General features: G+C 33.6%; 1 non-coding gene across 1 annotated transcript; it reads right to left on the bottom strand.

Annotated features, from left to right (window-relative positions):
* Positions 1 to 8,137: 8,137 nt before the first annotated feature.
* LOC124886855 lies at positions 8,138 to 8,243 on the bottom strand. Its single transcript, XR_007044261.1, has one exon. It is a non-coding gene; the product is annotated as a small nucleolar RNA R71 (small nucleolar RNA).
* Positions 8,244 to 21,977: the final 13,734 nt, after the last annotated feature.

The following is a 21,977-nucleotide window of genomic DNA, read 5'->3' as shown; positions in this document are numbered from 1 at the left end:
TCAGTAAAATATGCTAATAAATAGTTTAGGATGATCATATGACCCACGCAAAGTTTTAGAGGGCACAGAACCCCCATAAAATTCAAACGTGTTACAGTAAATTTCATTAAATTTTAATTATATTTCAGACCCTTTTTCCTTTATTTTAACTTAGACTTTGAATATGTTAAATATACTAAAGCGACTTTTAATTTAACTTTACTTAAATTAATTAAACAAAAGAGTAGATCAAATAAATTGAAATGAAAAGAATACTTTGATATTAATTAAAATCCAGACTAAAATCCAAACAATAACCTTAATACTCAACCCACACTCTAAATTCTTTTTTTTTTTCATTCTCTTCCATATCTGAAATCGATTAGCTAGCCACAAAAATTCTAACCATTTTCGTCATTCATTTTAAATCTTCGATTTCCAGAAGACAAGACAACTATAAAATTCTTTTTGAAGGTAAAAAATTAGTTCCCCATTTCAAAATTAAAAACTATCTGTTTAATTTGAATGATGGGGTTTAATGTGGTGGATAGAGTATCTGTCTATGTTTTCATGTTTTTGTTTGGATCAATGGTATAAAAGTAAAGTTTAACATATAATGTTTCTATTTCTTTTTTAAATAATTTTGAGTCCTCATTTTTGTTATCCTCAAATATGTTCGAAACTTTATCAGAATTTTTGTCTTTGTAAATGGTGTAAAAATGTTGTTTATATGTATATTTTAGTCTCCCATATGATTTTGTTCCTCCATTTTTGTTATTCAAAAATGTTTTATCAATTTAGGATATTTCATTCATAAGTGTTGATATTGTTTGTATGTTGTATATGTGTAACCCTCATTTTTTTCTTATGTTCTTTTTTGGCATGCGAACTTCATTGAAGAATGATTAGTAAAAATATTATTCAGTTATGGGGTGAATGAGTCTTTTTTTCTCATTTATTATATTCTAAAAATTTGGTGCTTTTTTACACGAATTTGATTCAGTTCGACTGTCTTATAAAGAATAATGTGACGAATTCAAAAAAGAGGCTAATTTTTAAGTTAAGCAATTCTTGGTTGTTAGCCCATATAATAGACTGCGCAATTGATGTAGATGATAGCATTAGGACTTTCCAGTGTCTTATTTTTCACGAGTTTAAAATGATTAACTTGTTTGTTATAGATTGATAAAAGTCAAAGGGGTCTTAAAGCTTTTGATTACATCATTCGAGGCCAATACAAAGAGGTCCAAGCCATGGTCAAGCAAAGAGCTCGAGGATACACTTGGTGGACCTCTTTTAAGCTCCTAAACCCACAATTTCACGTGTGGATAATTGCTTGGAGCTTGGAGTATGCTTTGAAGAGCCCATGTGGGTTATTTTCAAAATAGCCATTTTTTGGCTATTTTTTTAACAGGCTATTTAGGCAATGGCAAACACTATAAATAGATGCCTTAGTCATTTCATTTGATAATTTTTGATGATATATAAATGAATGCTTCTTTGAGAGTGAATTGCAAGCTTGAATTAGCTTGTTTAGATATCTTACTTAGAAACGTGGGTTGCTCGGAAATCCTATTCCCTTGAGGTCTACGTAAGAGTTAGGTGCTCTTTGTAATATTAAGAAAGGTCGTTAGATTTGATACATCTTTCGGTTGTCCTTTTTCTTATCATTTGTGTCTATCCCTTTATCCCTTGTTTTTAGTGTTTTTTTTTAATTTTTGTTTGTTTTTTAAGTTATTTCCTTATTTTTCTCTGGTTTTGTGTGTTTCCGCCTTTCGCAGCTTGTCTCGTATCATTTGATATCGACTTGAAGATTTATACTTATAATATTCTTTATCATCTAGAAACATATCATTTAGATATTGAGATAACATTTGATAATGAGCTTGCATCTACTGACAATGTTCTAACAATATCTTCCGTCCAATGTTAATTATGATAAGAAGGACATGAGGTTATTCATAACCAATGGAGGAGGATATTAAGTGAGAAGTTGGAGAATTATAAGAAATTGAAAAATGAAATGATATTTTTTTTAATATTAGAGACACTAGAAGTGTAATAATTTATGATGCAATGACTAATAACCATTGATTGCAGATTGGAGAAAAATGATATGCCTTGAATCTACTCCTTAGTCGTAGTTGGCAACCCATTCTACTACTAGCTTGAGATACCCTTAATCTAGTCTGCTGCTAAAGATAAACTAAAATATAAGCATATGTTCTAAATAACATAAAGCAAGAATTAAGCGTTGAAAACCAAAGAAAAATATTATTGTATATACTAAGACATAAAGTCAACTAAAAATATAATATAGCAGAACTGGCTGATCACTAGCTTTATATTGAAGTCTCTACTAATATAACTGAATATTGTCTATTGGGACAAGGCCCTCGATCTATCTTTATTTAGCAAAAACTGCACTATTGAACAATGAGCTACTAAATTAGTCTTAAGTTAAATCCTTTTAATGCAAGGAGGACCCACCATAAGTTGAGGAAGTAAAATCTAATGGGAAAGTCTGATTGCGGACATAAGTACTTGAATCTATATCATTAAATGATGCAACACCGAATAACTTAAGTACATAAAATCTATGGTATGTAATATAGTTGAAGTGAAACATCATAATATTTAATAAACTAAATAACTGGACATGAATATGATATGTCTATACATCAAGGTCATGTAATAATTGAATAAATAAAATAATAAGCATTCTGATTATCAACATTGTAAATGCAGTTGAAAGGATAAATAAATAGAATAAAATAAATATCTAAAACTTGATATCTAAGCAACTTGAAACTGAGTAATAAGTAAGTAGTATGCAAAACATTATAAAAATGTTCAGAAATCAATGGCCTAGAGTCGTAAATCATACTTAAAAATAAATGTATTGAGTTTTTTAATTAGAAATTTTTTTATAACCGATATGCATCACTTAAGCTCATGATTTCCAATTCTTGGCTCAATTGAAAAAGTCTTCCTATGGCTAGCCAAGGGAAAGAACATAGCTAAACTGTGGATCCATATAGAGTCCTTACTTTGAGCTTAAAGAGAAGTCTTTTCAACTTGCAGCACAATTCCACCTTACAATGGCATGCGTAGTTTTAGGACATATGTTATCTGAATCTGTACCCTTCTCGACTAATATAATTCTCTTATAATATATATATATATATATATATATATATATGTTCTTACTATAACGTTTTTAAGGTGAACTAAAATCATGTTATGGAGCCTTAGCTCAAAATATCATAAAAACGTATATACACCGAGATGAGACTTGGTTCTAAACTATTTGGAATGTACTGTTAGAGAACATTGGCTTATAATCTTTTGAAAATATACTAGTTTGAGTTTTCAAGACAAAAACGGCAATGATCCTTCAGGTTATTTTCTATATTTATGCTTATTTTTTAGTTAGAGCTTTTATATAGCTATCTCAAGTCATTTATGACTTGCTGGGGATGACAATTTGGTTACTGGACAGTTTGTTTGATTTTTAGAGTCATTTTTCTATTTTAAAGTCTTCGCTGATTCTAAATGGCCATTGAACAAAAAAATTAGTAAAACAACCTCGAATGCAAATTCTGACTATTACAACAACTCTAGAATATTGATATTAAGCTAGGTGGACCTTTGGTTTGGGTCTTGAGATACCCGAGCTCATTTTGACCTATTGGTCGAAGAGTTAACAAATTAAAAATTGGGTGTGGGACTTGTATTTCATCGAAATGACTTTGGATGGAAATTTGACTGAGCATTGAGTCTGAAACATCAAATTTGGTATGATTATATAGTTTGTTTGTGTATACGGGCTTTCAGATGGATCCCAAAAGGTTGGTGTAGACTTGGAAATTTCCCCAAGTCCTAGTTGTATTTGGTGCATCATGATCGTGATGATTTGGGCTGCAAGCGTGACTCATTTAACCAGGTCAACAGTGTCACGATTGTAAGGTTAAGTGTCGTGATCGCGGCTCACTTATGCAGCCATAAAATGTGGCGATCACAAACATCGAGTCATGATAGTGAGACCCGAGAACTTGATATGGGTATAAATAGAACATCTTTGCATGATTTTTCCCATTCTTCATCCATTTCCAAGAGATCTAAATCCCTGATTAGTGAGAAAGCTTAAGAGTAACTCTTGTGAGTGATTTGGGAGCTTAGCTATTGATTGATTTTGCATTTTTCCTTCAAATTTGAGGTAAGATTCCTCTAATTTCATGGTAAAATTTCCATTTATTGTTCAAAATTCTCAAATCATCAGGAGTTTGATTTTATCCCCAAATTAACTCGAATTTCACCTATTTTTAGGGTAATATTCCTTAAGCATGTGAAGACCTTGGGTTGGTTTCAGAAATGTGATTTTCCATAAATAAGACCTATATGAGATTTTGGGTGATTTTTGAACCCGAAGAATAATATTGGAATATTGGTATCATTTTCTTGTATTAATGATTAGAATGTGATTTTGATAACTTTTCAACTTGAGTAACCTTCTCAAAAGAGAAACACGGTGATTTAGCGGATCTTTTGAGCTTTCTTCAGCGTCCAGGTAAACTAGGTTTTACCTCTTGTAAGATCAAGCCAATCTATAGTATGTTTATGATATTGTGTTAGAGTTGGAGTGGCTTTTTGGGATGGGTTTATGTGTTGGTATGGTGGATTGAAATGCTTGGGTTAGTCAAACCGTTTAGGCTATTCGAAAATCATAAATTAGGCACAATTGAACTAGTTGCTCACATTTTAGGTGACTTTCTTATCTTAGGGATAATTGAGGCTTGTTTAACATCTAAAGGTGGATTTAGATACCTTAAGCCTAGTTTGGATAGAATTTGCTTAAAAAAAACTTCGGGGATTAGAAGTGGGACCTTGACGCACCTTAGTCTAAGATGCATGTTAGTTTTTGTAAACCTTTATGTACTTTTTAGGCTCTTAGAAATGTTTATTGAGGCAATATTGAGAAACTTTGATACTTGATGGTTATGTTGGTTGATGTGAAGGTTGATGCCTATTGATTATGCTATTACTTATGCTATATTTACGAATTCAAGTCTGGCTATTGATTATATATTTACTAGTTCAAGTCTGCCTATTGATTATATTTATCGATTCGAGTCTGACTATTGATAATATTCACCAATTTGAGTTCGCCTATTGATCATATTTATTAGTTCAAGTCCAGCTATTGATTATATTTATCGATGCGAGTCTGACTATTGATATATTTACCGGTTCGAGTTTGGTTATTCATTTTATATACCAATTTGAGTTTGACTATTGATTATATTTACTGATTTAAGTTTGGCTATTGAAAATATTTACCGATTTAAGTTCGATTGTTGATCATATATTTTGTTTTGAGTCCGGATATGCATGATATGCTATGATGATATATTTCTTATGATATAACGATATCAGGGTGTGACACTAAAAATAGCAACTTAGCTAAGTCTGAAAATAAGGAAAGGGTTATAATGTGGTATGATGTAAGTGGATTCTAGTAAAATATTGAAAATTTATAAACGGTGGTGGTGGTTTATACTATTTTCTTTGTATCCACCAGGCTTATCGGGGGCTTGCATTGGATTATTTACTTTTCCGCACTAATTGGCATATATGATCCAATTTTATAGTTATGATTGCGTGTGTTGATGCTTATGTTATGCTATTATTTCAATTTATTAACCTATTTATGTATATAGATGTTGGAAATCATTCAAGTTCATTTCTACCTTGACTTAGTTTTTTATATTGCATTTTATCATATTTATATCATGATTTAGCTCAGTCGGTTGATGATGCCTACTGCATACCCGTGGCTTTGGTACTCATACTACACTTCTGTAATTTTTTAGTGCAGATTTGAGTACTAGTTGTTGTCGTTGATCGACGTTCATGCTGTGTTGATATCCGGAGATAGGGTGAGCTCTTGGAGTCGAAGTTACCTATTTTCTTCTATCTTACTTATGTTTAGTCTTTAGTTTTAAGACAAATTGTGTTGTCTAATCTAGATACTTGGATTACATTTTTAGTTGCTTTTGTAGTGGGTCTACCACATCGTGAGATTGTATTTATGTAGTGACTACCTTTAAACTATTTCTATTTCCTTGCTTATTTCTTATGTTGGATTGCCTGTTTGGCCCTTAATGAGTGATAAATTTGTCACTTATTTATTTCAAAATCCTTGCACAATATGATGAATCAATCATGTATATGAGGCAAGTTCTTTATTGAAATGCATTAATTTTCAGTTTTTGGTGATCTTGTAGGAAATCCGATGAACATGAGTTGAGATAAATCTAGAAGGAAGGAAACTGGGCACAAGGAAAATTAGATTGTTCTATATAGAATTAGCCAAATCGTCTAAAGCTTGAACAAAATCATCTTTGTTCTGAAGGCCTAGAAAAGCTAAAGATTAGACGGCCCTCAGGTGCTACGATCGCAACCTGAGGGTCGCGATCATAGTCAATCAAAAGAAGTCAGCATATGGATATCACATGAAGATTCTACATGATCGTATAATTACGATCACGACTAGGAGATAGTGATCACAACTATTTGGGAAATTTGACAGGTATATTTAGAATTTTACAAATTCGAGTCTCAAAATGCAAAAGGCAAACCCTCAACATTCTTTGTGCATCTTTTAGAAAATTTTTCTAATTTGGAATTGCAGAGCAAGTTTGCGAGTGAGAAGCAAATTATAAAGTATTCCTAACAGATAATTTAGCTTTGTTAATTGAATTTAAAGCTGGATATTTTACTTCTTTTGCTTTTCAATGGATGAGTTGAATGCCAATTTGGGTATATTTCTTCTCTTGAATTTCATGAGTAGCTAAACTATTATTTTGGAGTTATGTTTGATTATGTATTAATTAATGTGTGGTTGTTGATTGTTAGTCTGAATAATTAGTTAATGGTGTTGAGTTTTTCTCTTACTCTATGTTTTAATTGAGAATTATGGGTGAAAACCCCAATTGTCATGGATCCCACATTATCCTTGAAAGAGGGATGTGGATGAACAGTAATTGTAAACGACAACTTGAATTAGCTTATTTGCATTTTTTTTAGAAATAAGGGTGTTATTTGGAAGTAACAATTTTCATAAGCATCATCTTAGAAATAAAGGTGTAAGTTGAGGTAATAGATTAGTAAACTTATCACTCTCATGAGGTATTTGAAATAATCCATGAGTGAAATTTAGTATTTTATTGAAAGGTTAACACTAAGACCCTAAATATAGCATACCCAAAACCCTTATCTAAAATTTGAACTAACTCTTGATTACCTATGCATGAATATCACCTAGGAGAACATAACCCAAAGTTCCTCTCAATTTGGTATACCTATAAATTGGTCACTCTCCTATTAGTGTTGTTTTCCACTTTTGTTCAACTAAACTTCAAATCAAACCCCCAATTTAATTTCATGTTTTGTTTTAGTTTTGCATTACGGGTTAACACATAATTAACTCTCAACACACGTAAGCTTTGAAATCTAGTTTGCACTCCTCGTGGATTCAACCCCGACTCTTGTTAGGTATATATTGACAATATCCTTCTTGCACTTAAATTGATGTGTAAGTTGAGCGTTATGAAAAATGGTGTCATTGCCGAGGAGTGGAACATAGTTTTCACTTGTGTTTTGGTAGTAACCTTGTGTTAACCGTGGTGCTTTAGTTTACATAGTTTGTTATTTTTGTTCTTTTTTAGGTGATCTTCTTAGTAATAACGACACCATGAGCCACAATGTGAGCAATGACGACTCATTGATGGACACCTTGAGGATGAGGATCATCTTTATTATACGAGGTGTACGAGTGCTATTCGTATCCCAGCGGCCAAGAGAAATGAAGTATTCTATGTCACTAGTGTGATACTCTATATGTTACAAATGAAAGGTCTATTTTGGGCCAAGCACACGAAGATGCAAACCTACATTTGAAAACTTCATTAAGGTGTGTGCCCCATTTGATATTGCCCATATTACTCAAGAGTCTATTCGGTTGAGGCTTTTCCCATTCTCTTTGATAGGTGAAATGGTTTTGTGGTTGAGATCTCTACCCGCCGGGTTTATTACTTCTTGGGTCGAACTTATAGAGGACTTTTTGGATAGATATTTCCCTTCATCTGGAATGCTACAACTAAGAGACGAAATCACAAATTTTTGTCAACTTAGTGATAAGCCCTTATATGAGGTATGGCAAAGATTCAATGACAAACTCATGGAATGCCCGAACCATGAAGTTCTAGAGAAGATGCTTCTCCAAATATTTTACCAGGAATTAGACCAATTGAATAAAATCATTGTTGATAATGCATCCAAAATATCTTTTGTCAAGTTATCCTATAGAGTTGCATTGACTTTACTCAACCAAGTTATAAAACAAAATATAGAGTAGCACACTCGGAACTTCAAAGTAACCATAGGGTCTCCCACCATATCTTATGTCAACAAAGGGCAAAGAGAGAAAGACAAGGAAAAGAATGAATATATGGCGAAGGTGATGACCCAATAGATCTCCTCACTAAACATATGATGGGAACACCCAAAAAAGTGATCAATAACGTTGCCTCTCAAGGTGCAAAAATTTATGATAAGGATGAAGCTAAAGCACTTGATAAAGAGATAAGGTCCTTGGCAAACCATTCGGGGAGTTATTGCCCCGCCTACCAAAGGCAAGGCGAGAATCAAGGTTAGAACGACTGAAACCCAAATCATGATTAGTGTGATAGAGAGAAGGATAAAGATTGAGATTAGAGGGACAAAGAGAGAAGATATAATAGATATATTTCCCCTATGATTGTGTTAAGGAAAATAAATCAAGCTTGGTAGACCCAAAAAAAATTAAAATCGAGGATGTCCTTGCCCGAATTTTGATATGAGTTGAAGGTACTAACAAAATAGTAAGGGAGATGAAAGCGACTTCTCTCAATTGAACCAAACGATCACATCTCATACTGCCTTTATAAAACAGTTAGAGATGTAATGGACCAAATTTCAACCTAACTCAATGCTAGCCCAAAAAGAGGTCTACCTAGTGACACGGTGGTCAATCAAAAAAATGATGCCCATGTTATGGAAATTATCACTATAAATGGTAGAAATATTATTGAAAATGTGCTTGAGGTTAATGAGAAGTCTCTTGATGAAAAAGCAAGTGCAAAGAGAAAGCGGTCTAAAAAGCAAAATAATGATGCTCCAAAGTCTCATAAAGTAAGTGATAAGGAACCAATGATAGTTAAAAATAAGGGTGATAAGGAAGAAACTCTTAAAATGATTGATGGTGATGAGAAAAAGGTAAATAAATCTCGAAGTGCTCCCTTGGCCCAAATGAAAATTCCTCCTCCCTTTCCATAAAGGTTAAATAAGAAAGATGACAAGGCCAAGTTCACAAACTTCCTTGAAAATCTTAACAATCTCTCAATCAATATCCCATTGGTAGATGCTCTTCAAGAGATCCTGGGGTAAGCTAAGTCCATGAAAAACTTAGTGTTCTAAAAAAGACTTGTGTATTGTGAGACTATTCAAGTAAGGCATAGTTGTAGTGTTTTCATGTCAAATACAACGATGGAGAAAAAGGAAGACCCGGGTGTATTCATAATCCCTTGCACCGCTGGAACACATAAATTTGCTAAGGCATTGTGTGACCTTGGTGCTAGTATCAACTTGATCCCATAAGTTGTGTATTGAAGGCTAGGGTTGGGTGCTCTTACACCCACCACCATGAGACTCTTGATGGCGGATCATTTAATTAAAAAAATAGTAGGTGTATTATTTGATGTGTTGGTTAAGGTTGACCGGTCCATCCTTCAGATGGATTTTGTAGTCCTCGATTGTGATATCTATCATGAGATATGTAAAACCCCATATTTTTTAGCTAGAAATCGAACCGTCAATCCTATGTGTGTAAACTCTAATCCCATGATTTATATTTAAGCACATGTGTCATGATCATTACACTAGTGTGAAGAGTGCTTATGAGGTGGGAAGTTGTTCATAGGTATCACTTAGAGCAAAGTTAAACTAAGAGCCTTTGATTCGGCTAAATTTTGGTATTCGATTCTCAAGGATTAGCTTTGAATGTGTATAAATTTTTACATATATGTAATTTTGCATCTCAAGATCCACCAAGTTATAGATAATTGAATTAGCTTTCCAAAGATACCAATTTCTCTTTAATTCGATATCCGTGCAAAAAATTATGACCATCTTCATGAGAAATAGTAAGTATAACACCCTGTGCTTTTAACACTAATAATGCATTCAAAATGACCTTTAGGGCCTCTATTTTGATAGTAGACCATGTTTAGATGTTATGGGTTGTGTTGGGGGTGTTTTTGGATGTTGGAATTAGGTGTAGACCCTCCACTAAGGCCGTACATCGCATGACAAACTTGGTATTAGAGCCAAGAGTTCAAGTGTCCAAGGATGTCTATGAAGCTGTGTCTAGTAGTGTCTTGCAGAACGGCACAGAGATGTTTGTACTTTTCTTTGAGAGGCTGTAGGGCATTTAAGAAATATTTTCCTTCTTTCAAATGTTAGATCATTCTATAGAGTTGTTCTCTAAGAAACTTATATAGGTTCTCATCTTGCTCCATTCGGGCCAACCCTGCCTTAGTTTCGAGGTAACAGAAATAGTCAAGCTTAAATTCCAACTGATAGAGTTTTCTTAAACAGTCCTCGTAGATAGTTACGGGATTGTATGTTGTCTAAAAAAATCCCATCAGTGCCTTTATGTTCTAAAGTATGAAAGACTTCATTTATGATCATGAAAAATCATGCATCAAGCCAAAGTCAGAAGTGCTTTCAGATCTCTTCTCAGAATCCTATGACAGCGTATGACCTAGAGTAAGAAGCATGAACCTAGAAGTTAAGTAGTAGTAAAGTGGGGATAGCGCTAACTTAATTTAGTAGATTATGTATCCATGGGGTTAGTTGTCTGAAAGTGAACTAGTAGGCTTGAAACAGTGTATGCAAGAATTTAAGTTTATTGATTCAAAATTAAGTATAGGTGTGGGTGCGATCTAAAGGTGTACCCAAGGTGATATGTGATTGCATTATCTCTAAGTTTTTAAAGTATGTGTGCTTAGATAGTACCCTTGAGTTATTAAGTGCAATTGATGCTAGTAATGTAGTATATGATGTTCTTACTAGCTAAGTATGGGTTATAGGTTGATGATGTTAGGTATGTTGGTGTAACGACAATTCTCATAGTTTAGGGAAAATAAAAGTTTAGAGATGTAATATTAGTTGGCCATGGAGAAAAAAGGAAGTTTATGTGTTTAGTGAGGCAAGTATGTCATCAAGAAGGGTGTAAGTATGTGATGATTGCTGAAGCTAAGGAAAGTTAAGGATAGTATATATTAAGGGAGTGTTCAAGAATAAAATTAGTATGGTTCATTAAAAGTTTGGAAATATCCATGTTAAGTGTTAGAATTTAAGTTTGAATCTTTGTTGATTGAGCTAATAAAAAGAAGAGTTAAAATTCTAGATGGTGTGAACTCAGTATATGGTGATACACCTAAAGATTCTAAGTTAGTAAGTGTTCAAGTTATTATATGATCACTAGCGGTGCTATAGAAAGTTAAGAGTTGTATCTCAGAAAAAAGTACTAGCAACGGGTTTTACATTTTTAGGTGAAGTCTTTCAAGGAAAGTTTATTATTTATATGTATTATTATGTCTCAGACTCTAGAGTAAAGTAGTTGTAGTTCCATTTAGAGTTTATTAAAAGGGTCCACAAACTTAGAATAATGGCTTAAAACTAAGGGGGAGATAGTGTATGATAGAACAAGAAACCAAGTCAGGCTCTCAGATTCTAGTAGTGATGCAGTGATTATAGAACATCAGTAGAGGAGGAAGATGCCTGAACCATTCTTATTTTAGTATAAATTTTGTACTTCAGTTATCACGACATCTACTCAAGCCTTACATATCATCTTTATGATCATAGCTCATATTCATACAATTTCCATAAGATCATATGTGCTCTTAGTTCCCAGTATGAGGAGTTCCATTTTACTCAGCAGTATGAATCATCTTCCGTGAATTTATGAACTTCAAACTCAGGTCATGCAGCTCATGACTTATGTACTCATTCTTTATAGTATGTTCAGTTCTAGGTACTCATGCTACACTCTTAATACTCAACAAAATTTAGATTATGTTATGTATGTCCTTAGTTTAGATCTCTTTACTGAATCCATGCAATGGATTTCCTATTCCTCATGCCCCAGTTAAGTGTCAAAGTTATGCATAGTATTCTTTCATGCTTCAGGTCCTCATGTTCTAACCTTTCAGTGGCCTCTTATTATTTAAAGATAATGGTGATGAAGATAGATGAATAACGGCTAGATGGAAGAGAGTAAATGTTCTATATTAGGAAAAGATCATTGTATTCTTGTTCTAATTAAGGTTATAAGTTTAAAGGAAAATTGAGGTAGAGATTTTGATATATGTCATGGTTAGTTTAAATTTTTTGTGCGTTTTCTTAGGGATAGTGCATAGAAGTTGTTATTGATAGAGGTATTAGAGAATATAGGGAAGGTACTTTGGTGAATTATTTGCCTAGAAGTTCATATGTAGTTATAATTACAGGCTTGAACGTCATGTTGGTATATAAGTGGAAGGGTTTATTGTGTGTTAGTGAACTCCTAGGAAGAGGTTGAATTCAGTTGTTGAAGTGATAAGAAATAAATATTCTTGAGACGAGAGATGTGAAACACGCACGGGGTATTGAATTCATGGTTCAAATTAGTGTTATGGTATTATGTTTAGTACCTTATGATTTCTAGTTAGGCTTGAACATGGTGAGGGTATGTAGTTCAACTCAGACTTTGGCGGGAATAGTTATATGTATCCATGTGAGAATTATAAGTTGTATCAAATGAGCCTAGTAATTGAGAGGAAAAACATAGTTGAAGGAGTATTTGAGAAGTGCGACTAAGCTTGAAAGTTAGCAATTGCATTGCATAAGGCCTAGTAATTCTATCTTAGCTTATGTTTTATAGGCCTATATTCCATGTTTTAAACTTATAGCTATGTTGTGATTCCGTATTCAGATTTCTTACTCAGGTCATGCCCAAAAATCTTTGCTCCCTAATATTAATAGAACTTCTTAGAAATAGTGTTAAAAAAAATACTCTAGTTGAGTATAAACTTTCAGCATGATTCAGTATGTATAGCACACAATTCAGTTTATCAGTCAAACAGATAAGCTTCTATGGTTTTACAACTTTCCATCCAGTCTTACTATCCAAAGTTTCATATGTATGGGTATTCTATGAGGTAAAATATTTTTATCCATGCAAATTACGATTCAGTTTTGTCCATGTAGCATGTCTACGATTCAAATATTTAGTCATGATTTAGTTCATACTTGTTCAGTGGATGACCTCAGTTTTTAAAGTATCCCAGCTCAGACATTGTAATACCCCTTGTACGACCTTAGTCTCATTATCTCATGATTTATGCTTACATAATGTACTTGGCGATGCCATAAAGCCCTTTTCTTTTGATTCCTACACATGCCTTGTTGAGGGATAATTTACGTACCTTATTCCATCCTTAGTAATTCTTGGGATTTTGTTACATCAGTTATCACTCGTAGTTGTATATGTATGATCGTATCATGAACATTTCAGGTGAGTTCTAAACTCTCAGCATAAATCAGCTTCTTATAGTTAATAAAGTCAACTAAGCTCAGAAATCAGTTTCATGATAGGAGTTTTAATGTTTCAGCTCAGCTACATCCTTCATTAGCATACATTTCATGTATAACTTATTCCATTCTTCTAAGGTTTCAATAGGTTCCTACCCATCATTGGAGGATGAATGATTCCAAGGGGAAGATAATTTAACAACCCGTATTTTTGAGCTAGAAATCAAATCGTCAATCCTGCGTGTGTAAACTCTAATTCCATGATTTATATTTGAATACATGTGTCATGATCATTAGCCTAGTATGAATAGTGCTTATGAGGTGGGAAAATATTCATAGGAATCACTTAGAGCAATGTTGAGACCCTTTGATTCAACCAAATTTTGGTATTTGATTCTACAAGGATTAGCTTTGAACATGTATAACTTTTTACATATGTGTAATTTTCATCTCAAGACCCACCAAATTATACATAATTGAATTATCTTTCCAACGATACCAATTTTGCCTTAATTCGACATTCGAACGAAAAATTATGACCATTAATGCATTCTACTGTAATATCATTTATACAACAAACAAATCCATATAATATCCACAGAGACTCCTTTTGATTCATAATATGTACAAAATAATTCACAAAGTGTGATAGGCTGCAAAACTTATGTAACATCTTATTAAGTTTTGTATCATTACATTTATTCTTTTATATGTCAATACAACCACTCATATCTATTTTTAAGATCAACCAAGTTGTCCTCAGCATAGACCATAAAAAAACCACAAAAACAGTCCAAAAATCCTTTCATTTCACTAGTCTATTATTGACTCAAGATTCAAATCACCATCGCATTATTTCTTGACTAACCACACATAGAATTCCCTATCCAATCTTTTATATATGGAAGAGAGAAAATGGGAAGTAGCTTTACCTTAATTTCTAGAATTTCTCTTCTAAATTTGCACTTCCTTCAATAGCTTGCATTATCCTTCAATAATAACCATCAAGAAGAAAAAGCTCTGCTAATAACCAATGGACATGGGGCAACTAACATGGAGGAAAGGTAAAGCCATAAGTATTTTCAATAATATACTTTTAAGCATAACAAACATGATTTCCTAGTTTCCAATAGAAGAATAAAGCTAAAACCATAAGTATTTTCAACTAACTTAGATGGAAAAGATTAGGATTTCTTTAAGAATCCTAGAAGAAAATTGAGGTGTCTATTTTAATCCTTGAGAGAATGAGGTAGAATTTGAGAGAGAAAAGCTAATTATTGTATGTTAAAAATGAATGAAAACATCATTCAACATTGATCCTGTATTGACCCATTTAGACCACCTCTTTGGCACCATTTTCAGCCATAATGTTGTAAAAAATTTTCAACTATGTTATGCATCTGCTTAAGGAGTTCAAGATGCTCAATGGTAAAAGTTGGTGATTCTCATGCATACTTTATTCATGTCTATGATGGGCCTTTAACTTATTGGGCTTTAGGGTTGATTCTTATGTGATTAGGTTGCCGAGTCTTCTAGTTTTCTTTTACATACTTTGAAAACTAAATAAGTCCATTATTATGTCTAAATCTGACCCATTAGCTTTGGCTCCATTAACTTGGTCCATATAGTTCAGATAGCTAACTTGCCTACTAGCTTAGTAAAGTCAAGAAAACACCTCAATATTTTATTTCATTTATAGATCTTAAACCTTACATTTTAACTTAAAACATATATAGACTCAATCACTTTGAGATGTAGACTAAAATACTACCTTAAAATCCAAAGTTTAAACACATTAATCAATGTTTACTTGATCATGAAAAATTAAAAACATATAAACATTTTCCTTCTAACCTATTTTACCGTCATGACTTGTATTAGAAAGCTATTCCATTATTTATACAACAAGACTATGTCGAGTTCCATATAACTAAAAATAGCACTCATAGAATATGGGTTATTACACAAACTTCAGTAGGAGAATAGCCAAATTGGTAGGAAATACATGATCAAAATTGCAAACCACAAGAATTTAATAATGTGAAGGCATGCCGGTACTAGCATCACTAATATAAGTAAGATAGGTGTCACTAATTAATTTCTGAGTCATGATGGAACCTACTTTAACCCACTAGTAGTTAAGCCAAAACTGTAGCCTAGAACTATAAGTGATGGGCTAATTGGTAGAAAATGGCATAAATTCAAGAAATATAAAACCTCAAGAAATAAGTCATAAGATAATAACATGACAGAAGAGTAATAAGATAATAACACAAGGGAAGAGAAATAAAAAGAGTAATAATATCCCACGACCTAGTAATGTCGGTATATGAGCCTTTAATCCTAAATAATACAAGTTTTATCAAGTCAATACACAAAATTCATGAAAATGAATAGATTAGAAAATATAGAACAAAGAGAAAAGGTCAACTACGACTTCAAGAGATCACACTATTGTCGAAATATGACTAGCATGAATCTTGGCGACAATGGTGACAACTAGTACTTGGATCTGCATAAAAAAGGTGCAAAAGTGTAGCATGAGTACCAAAGCCCTGGGGACTTAGTAGGCATTATCGTATGACTAGGCTAAATCATAGTATTAATATGATAAAATGTGAGATAAATAAGCTAAGTCAAGGTAAAATGGTATACTCGAGATAATTCTTCCTATACTATAAATAACTAAAATACTAATAAAAGTGTCACAGCCCTATGTATGAGTCATGAAGTCACCTTCTATACCCCTCTAATAGGTAAGCCAAATAGTGGCTTAGGGTTATAAGAAAAGGGAAAATTTCATGGAAAATTGCCTAAAATTTAGAAATCAACAATCAAAGACTTATATTAACAATAATACAGTAATGATAGTCTAGAATATAGATAAAGCACCTCACTTTTAAAATTGACAATACGCCCCTCTATGCGCAAGGATCATTTACCATAAAAATGGATAAATTCCAAGGTCTAATGGTGTTAAAACAATCCTAACAATATATTTAGGAACTTGGGGAAAAGATGAAGGATTTAATTATGAAATTGATGAAAGATTACTATGAATTCAAAGAAGAAACGCTTAATTTAAGTTCACAAATGCTCCAAAATCACCCACCAATGATTCTCCTAAGTTCTCACACATTTTAGGGTTCTATATTCTTTTAAGATGGGTGTATAATGGGAGCAATGAAGCTAAGTGGGGATTTTATTTGGTAACAAGTATACACGTGTCACTTAAGTGGTCACCACTTGAGTGACCTAGTTTCACTTTAGAAGCATTGGCCATCTATACAAATACCACTTAAGCAGTCCCTTCGATGCTTATGTGAACCCTTGTTAGGTCCGTGTATTAAGATAATAACATAAGGGAAGAGAAATAAAAAGATTAATAACATCCCATGACCTAGAAATGTCGGTATATGAGCCTTTAATTCTAAATAATACAAGTTTTATCAAGTCAATACACAAAATTCACGAAAATGAATAGATTAGCAAACACAGAAAAAAGAGAAAAGGTTAAGTACGGCTTATGTTATTATCTTATTACTCTTCTTGTCTAAACAAGTACGACTCGTGAGGAGATTCGTACCTTGCTGTGACTTGATCTTTTCTGGTCTTTTTCTTCCATTTTCATCTCAACACTCTTTTAGACTAGTTTAATATGCAATAAATAAAAAAGTTCATCATATCCACTAAAACAACATAAGTACATGCATAAATTAATGGTTTAAAGTATCAAAAGTGTCGTGTTTCCATAACACATCAACTCCATCACCTTAGGCTTTTGCGCGTCCTCAGGTAAACAAAACCAAAAACTATATAAGTACACAGAAACAATGCTTGAATAGGAAGATCTTAAGCTACCCATGGTAGTGATTTTAAATTTAATTTTCTCATACATGATTCTCCTCTACTAATGCCACATTTCAAAAATCAAACTGTGTATAACGATTTAGAACTTGGAGAAACACAAAGTAATTTGATGATGGCATTATATTAGTTACAGACAATCGGGCATCAAAATAAGCCACATTAGACAGACAGACTAGAAACCTACCAATAGAATCCATGTGCCCTCACAGTCGAAGAAATATCATTCACCCATTTGAGATTAATCAATTAATTAAGGGATATAACAAACAACACTCTCGCTCACAATGAAGTTTCAACGGTCTATACAAAATACAATAGGCTTGCCCATATGCTCTATTCCTATGTTTTTGGGTAGTCAAAGTAGGATGAATAAAGTATTTTATTCGTCTTGTAACATAGGTTAGGGGATGTTATGGTATCCTTTGGGATTTATTTAGTGACTATGCCTCCTTGACACTATGTTTTCTTCGAGGTCTACTTAATTTTCAACTTATTCTTTAATTTTATTTCTGCCCTTATATCTCCCTTTTTATTTTAAGGCACGGGATTAAGTCAGGTATGGTTTTCTCACTTATGTTTCTTTTCTTTCTCTTTTATTTCAAATATTTTACCACACCTATCCTCTTTGATTTTTCTTTCAACACTTCTTTCTTCATATTCATTTTTCCTACGCAAGTCCCTATAATATCCACCCTTAGCTTAGGCAATTTACTTGAGTTAAGGTGACAGTGTCCAAGAAGGACCAAGGCAAAAATAGTTTCATTGTAGAAACAGGAAGGTGAAATTGGTGGATTAAAAAGAAAAAAAGGTCGATTACGGCTCAAATATTTGGATCAAAGGTATTAATACTTATCTGGTTGGAAATTTAGACTCAGGTGAACTTACAACAAAAAGGGTCTATGATCATATCCTACTTGACTATCCTCATCCTAGGTAAAAGAAGCCAGGCAAGTTCTAGATTCCTTTACACCGGGAACTCAGTAATACCTCACACACACTCGCATAGGGTAACATTGCTAAGTACTACCTATCCAGCTATGCAACTGTTGGATCTTAACTGTTTTATCCCTTATCATAATTCCATTATCAGAATCACAATGGTTTCACACATACACATATCACAAAATTAACAAAAATTTAGGAGGGGTCTCAAATTTTCAACATAATTCTACTAACACAAATTTCTTGAAAATAATCATTACAAAACCAGAATTTATGTTTCCAGAAAATCAATTCAAAATCAAAATTCAATACATATCAATTTCAAAATAACTCAAAAATCAATAAAAACAGTCATCTATCGTAGGTGCTGATTTTCTCCGTATTTCAACCCTTTGTCAGTACTTAACCTAAAAGTCATAACAGACTTTCAGCTACTTATATTTTTTACCTATGCGTAGATATTTAGAATCATATATACCCCCACCCCAACTAAAAATCATTTCACTATCCAGTGCTAAAAATGTAAAGTGAAGATGACAGATCATACCTGGGCGTTTAAGGCACCAACTCAAAACATCAACACATGGGTCCTTAGACTGGGTCCCACTCCTTTACAATATTCCATCAACTAAGACTGAATCAACAACAGTAGTCGAGGGCACAATACTATCCCACTCAACATCAATAATTGGTGGTCTTGAACCATCAGTTATAGCAGCCATCTCAAAGACCAGTGTCTCTCGGTCCTGCTCATCCTTAATACTATCTGTCTTAGTCTTCTACTCTGCCACTTTCTCATCATGCCTTTTTCTTTTATTTTACCTTTTATCCTCTCGAGTATCCTCTACCAAGTTTAGAATAGCCCAAATTCTAGGAACATGAACTGCAGGCACAACTTTATCAATCACGGGCTCCTAGATCACCAACTATCATACAACTCTGATACCATTTTTTTAATTTCATCAACTTTGGCTCTGATCTAAGCAATATAAGGCATTTTCTCGTGACCCAACTATCATATAACCATTAACTCAAAAGCATCAAGTCTCTCTTGGATTGGTCTGTCCTGGCTCACCATCCGTGCATAACCCAGGGCTTCACGCCTCCTTCAATATTATGGACCTTGGCTTCTAGTATACCTATTCTAGACATTGCCTCAGTGCACATGGCCTGTGAAATCATAATTAATCCATATGGCTTACCTCGTGGCCTGGGTGGTACAGAAGGAGCACTAGAAGTACCCGTTGTATCTATCTATATAGTCTCTGTTTGTCCACCTATCTCTGCAGCCTCAATAGTCTCAGCCTGCCCGCTCTGTTGAAATATATCAAATAGCATATTCACTGCTCTCCTAGACTGTCTGGCCATTAAATTTATTGCATCTCAAATTAGCCCAAGGTCTATAGTGTTGGTAGGTACCCTCGATCATCTCATCCAACCCTGGATCTTCTGTACCCCTGCAGCTAAACTAAGTTGTGTAATTATACATAGGTACACCAGTAATGACTTCTTAGCCCCTAAAGTTCGGTCTCTCAACTCCCAAGCTAGAAATTTTTCCACATCAAACATTTATTCAGTTGTGAAGCCGGCTATAGAAGTAGCCTAAATTGAGCTCAACAGATTATCTCTTGTGGTGGGACAAAGCTTGTATCGGGCCAATGTCTACCACGCCTTGTCTAAGAATGTAAGGGTATTTTTTTTAATTTCTTGGGAGACCACTTCGAGGCATCCTAAAACCCATACTTCATTATCACTATTCGCAGCAATTCTTTATGAAATACTTCTAATGAAGCCTATATTTTTCTCCGAAGCCAGCTATTCTTGAGTAATCTTTCTAATTTACTCCTGATGATAGTCCATCTCTCTAGTGTTGATCAGAGGCTGACACTTCGGTTTGTATACAAATCATCCAATAATGTGGGAAGAAATGTCTACCCACATTCCCCGAATAGTTAGTACCTGGATAGGATCACCACCTTTTAATAATTATCCATGTGGATACTATCTCTTTATTTTGCTCTTGTACACAATATAAAATTCTCTTACTAGCACATCACTATGCTTTTGGGGCCCTTTCGTCATCCACTCAAAACCATATTATTTGAAGTGCTCTTCAAACTATGGTAACTCTATCATCCCATTAGTCATCAATCTCCTCTCCAGATATAAAACTTATTTGATCTTCCTATTACAGAGTTTGCTCAGGCCATTATTATATGTCTTTTTTATTTTGGGGTAACCCCATCATTCAATAATGGGTAGTGATGATGGGTAGTAAGGGGTCCTATCTAGGAATTAGAAGCACGTCACTTCTTTCTCAACAAGCTTCTCTTAGCTTTATTCCTTAGAACTAGATTCAGCATTATCTTTGGCATCTGAAGGTCGAGATTTACAAGGAAGGGAAATAGTTAGGTTCTTTCTCCTTGAACTACATGAAGGATTTTCCTCTAGTGATGCTATCTTCTTTTCCTTGGAACTGATTTTTGCCTTTAAGTCAACCTTACCATTCCTTGTGAAGTCGTATAATTCACGTCTACAAGTGAAAGACCCAGTGGCCTCAAAACTAGATGATTGTGTTTTTTTGTTTCCCTTTTTGGCCACTTATTTGGATGAAGATACATTTTTTTGAGGCATTGTACCCGCAAGCACACCTTCATTAGTAAGTAACTAAAGAAAAGAAAGTAAAATAAGAAATGAAACTTTAGTGTGCATCTTCTACTTAGGGTACGAGTTAAGGGTACTAGTTGTATGGACTATGTACGACTCGTATGATCGAGTTGTATGATACTTTGTGTACACATGGGTTTTCACTGGCTTTCTTTGGAGTACTCCTAACAGGTCGTAAGTTAAGGTATGACTAGTAACCAACACCCGTAAGCAAGTCAAAAACAAAAGTCTAAAATATAAAATCTACCCAAGTCAGTATGACTTAAGTTTATGAGTTGTATGATTTAGGTACCACTCATTTTGACCAGTCATACCCATACCAGGACTTAAACTTAGTTAATCTTTTATGTTATCAGTGGGTAAGAGTCATATTACAACTTGTTACTTATGGGTAGGAGTTGTAAGATGTTTTCCATCCACTATAATATAAAGGTTCAACCTTAGAATTGACCCCAAATCGAATTTATCAAAAAACCCATCTACTTTATACAACAATATTACCTAATTATAGTCCCAACAACATATAATATCAACACCATAAAACACACTCACCCCCAATTCCCATTTTCAACATAAATCCATGAACTAGGGCTTCCATAATTTAACACAGATGTCAATTTAACTCAAGGCATATTTAACATATCATAGAAGAGCTATATCAAATTGAAATAAAAAGCATTCATGTTCAATGACTTACTTGACTTGTTGAAAATGTAGGGTTCTTGAGTTAGTAATTTCCTATCTAAGAATTATGCCCAATGCGTGGAATGTGAAGAATTTAAGCATGTTGGTATTCAGTTTGAGGTGAATTCATACCTTAGGAGCTCAAAATTCAATCA

Source organism: Capsicum annuum, chromosome 8 (genome assembly GCF_002878395.1).
Source record: "Capsicum annuum cultivar UCD-10X-F1 chromosome 8, UCD10Xv1.1, whole genome shotgun sequence".
Lineage (NCBI taxonomy): Eukaryota > Viridiplantae > Streptophyta > Magnoliopsida > Solanales > Solanaceae > Capsicum > Capsicum annuum.
The sequence above is the reverse complement of the archived record's forward strand: the minus strand, read 5'-3'. Positions and strand labels throughout refer to the sequence as shown.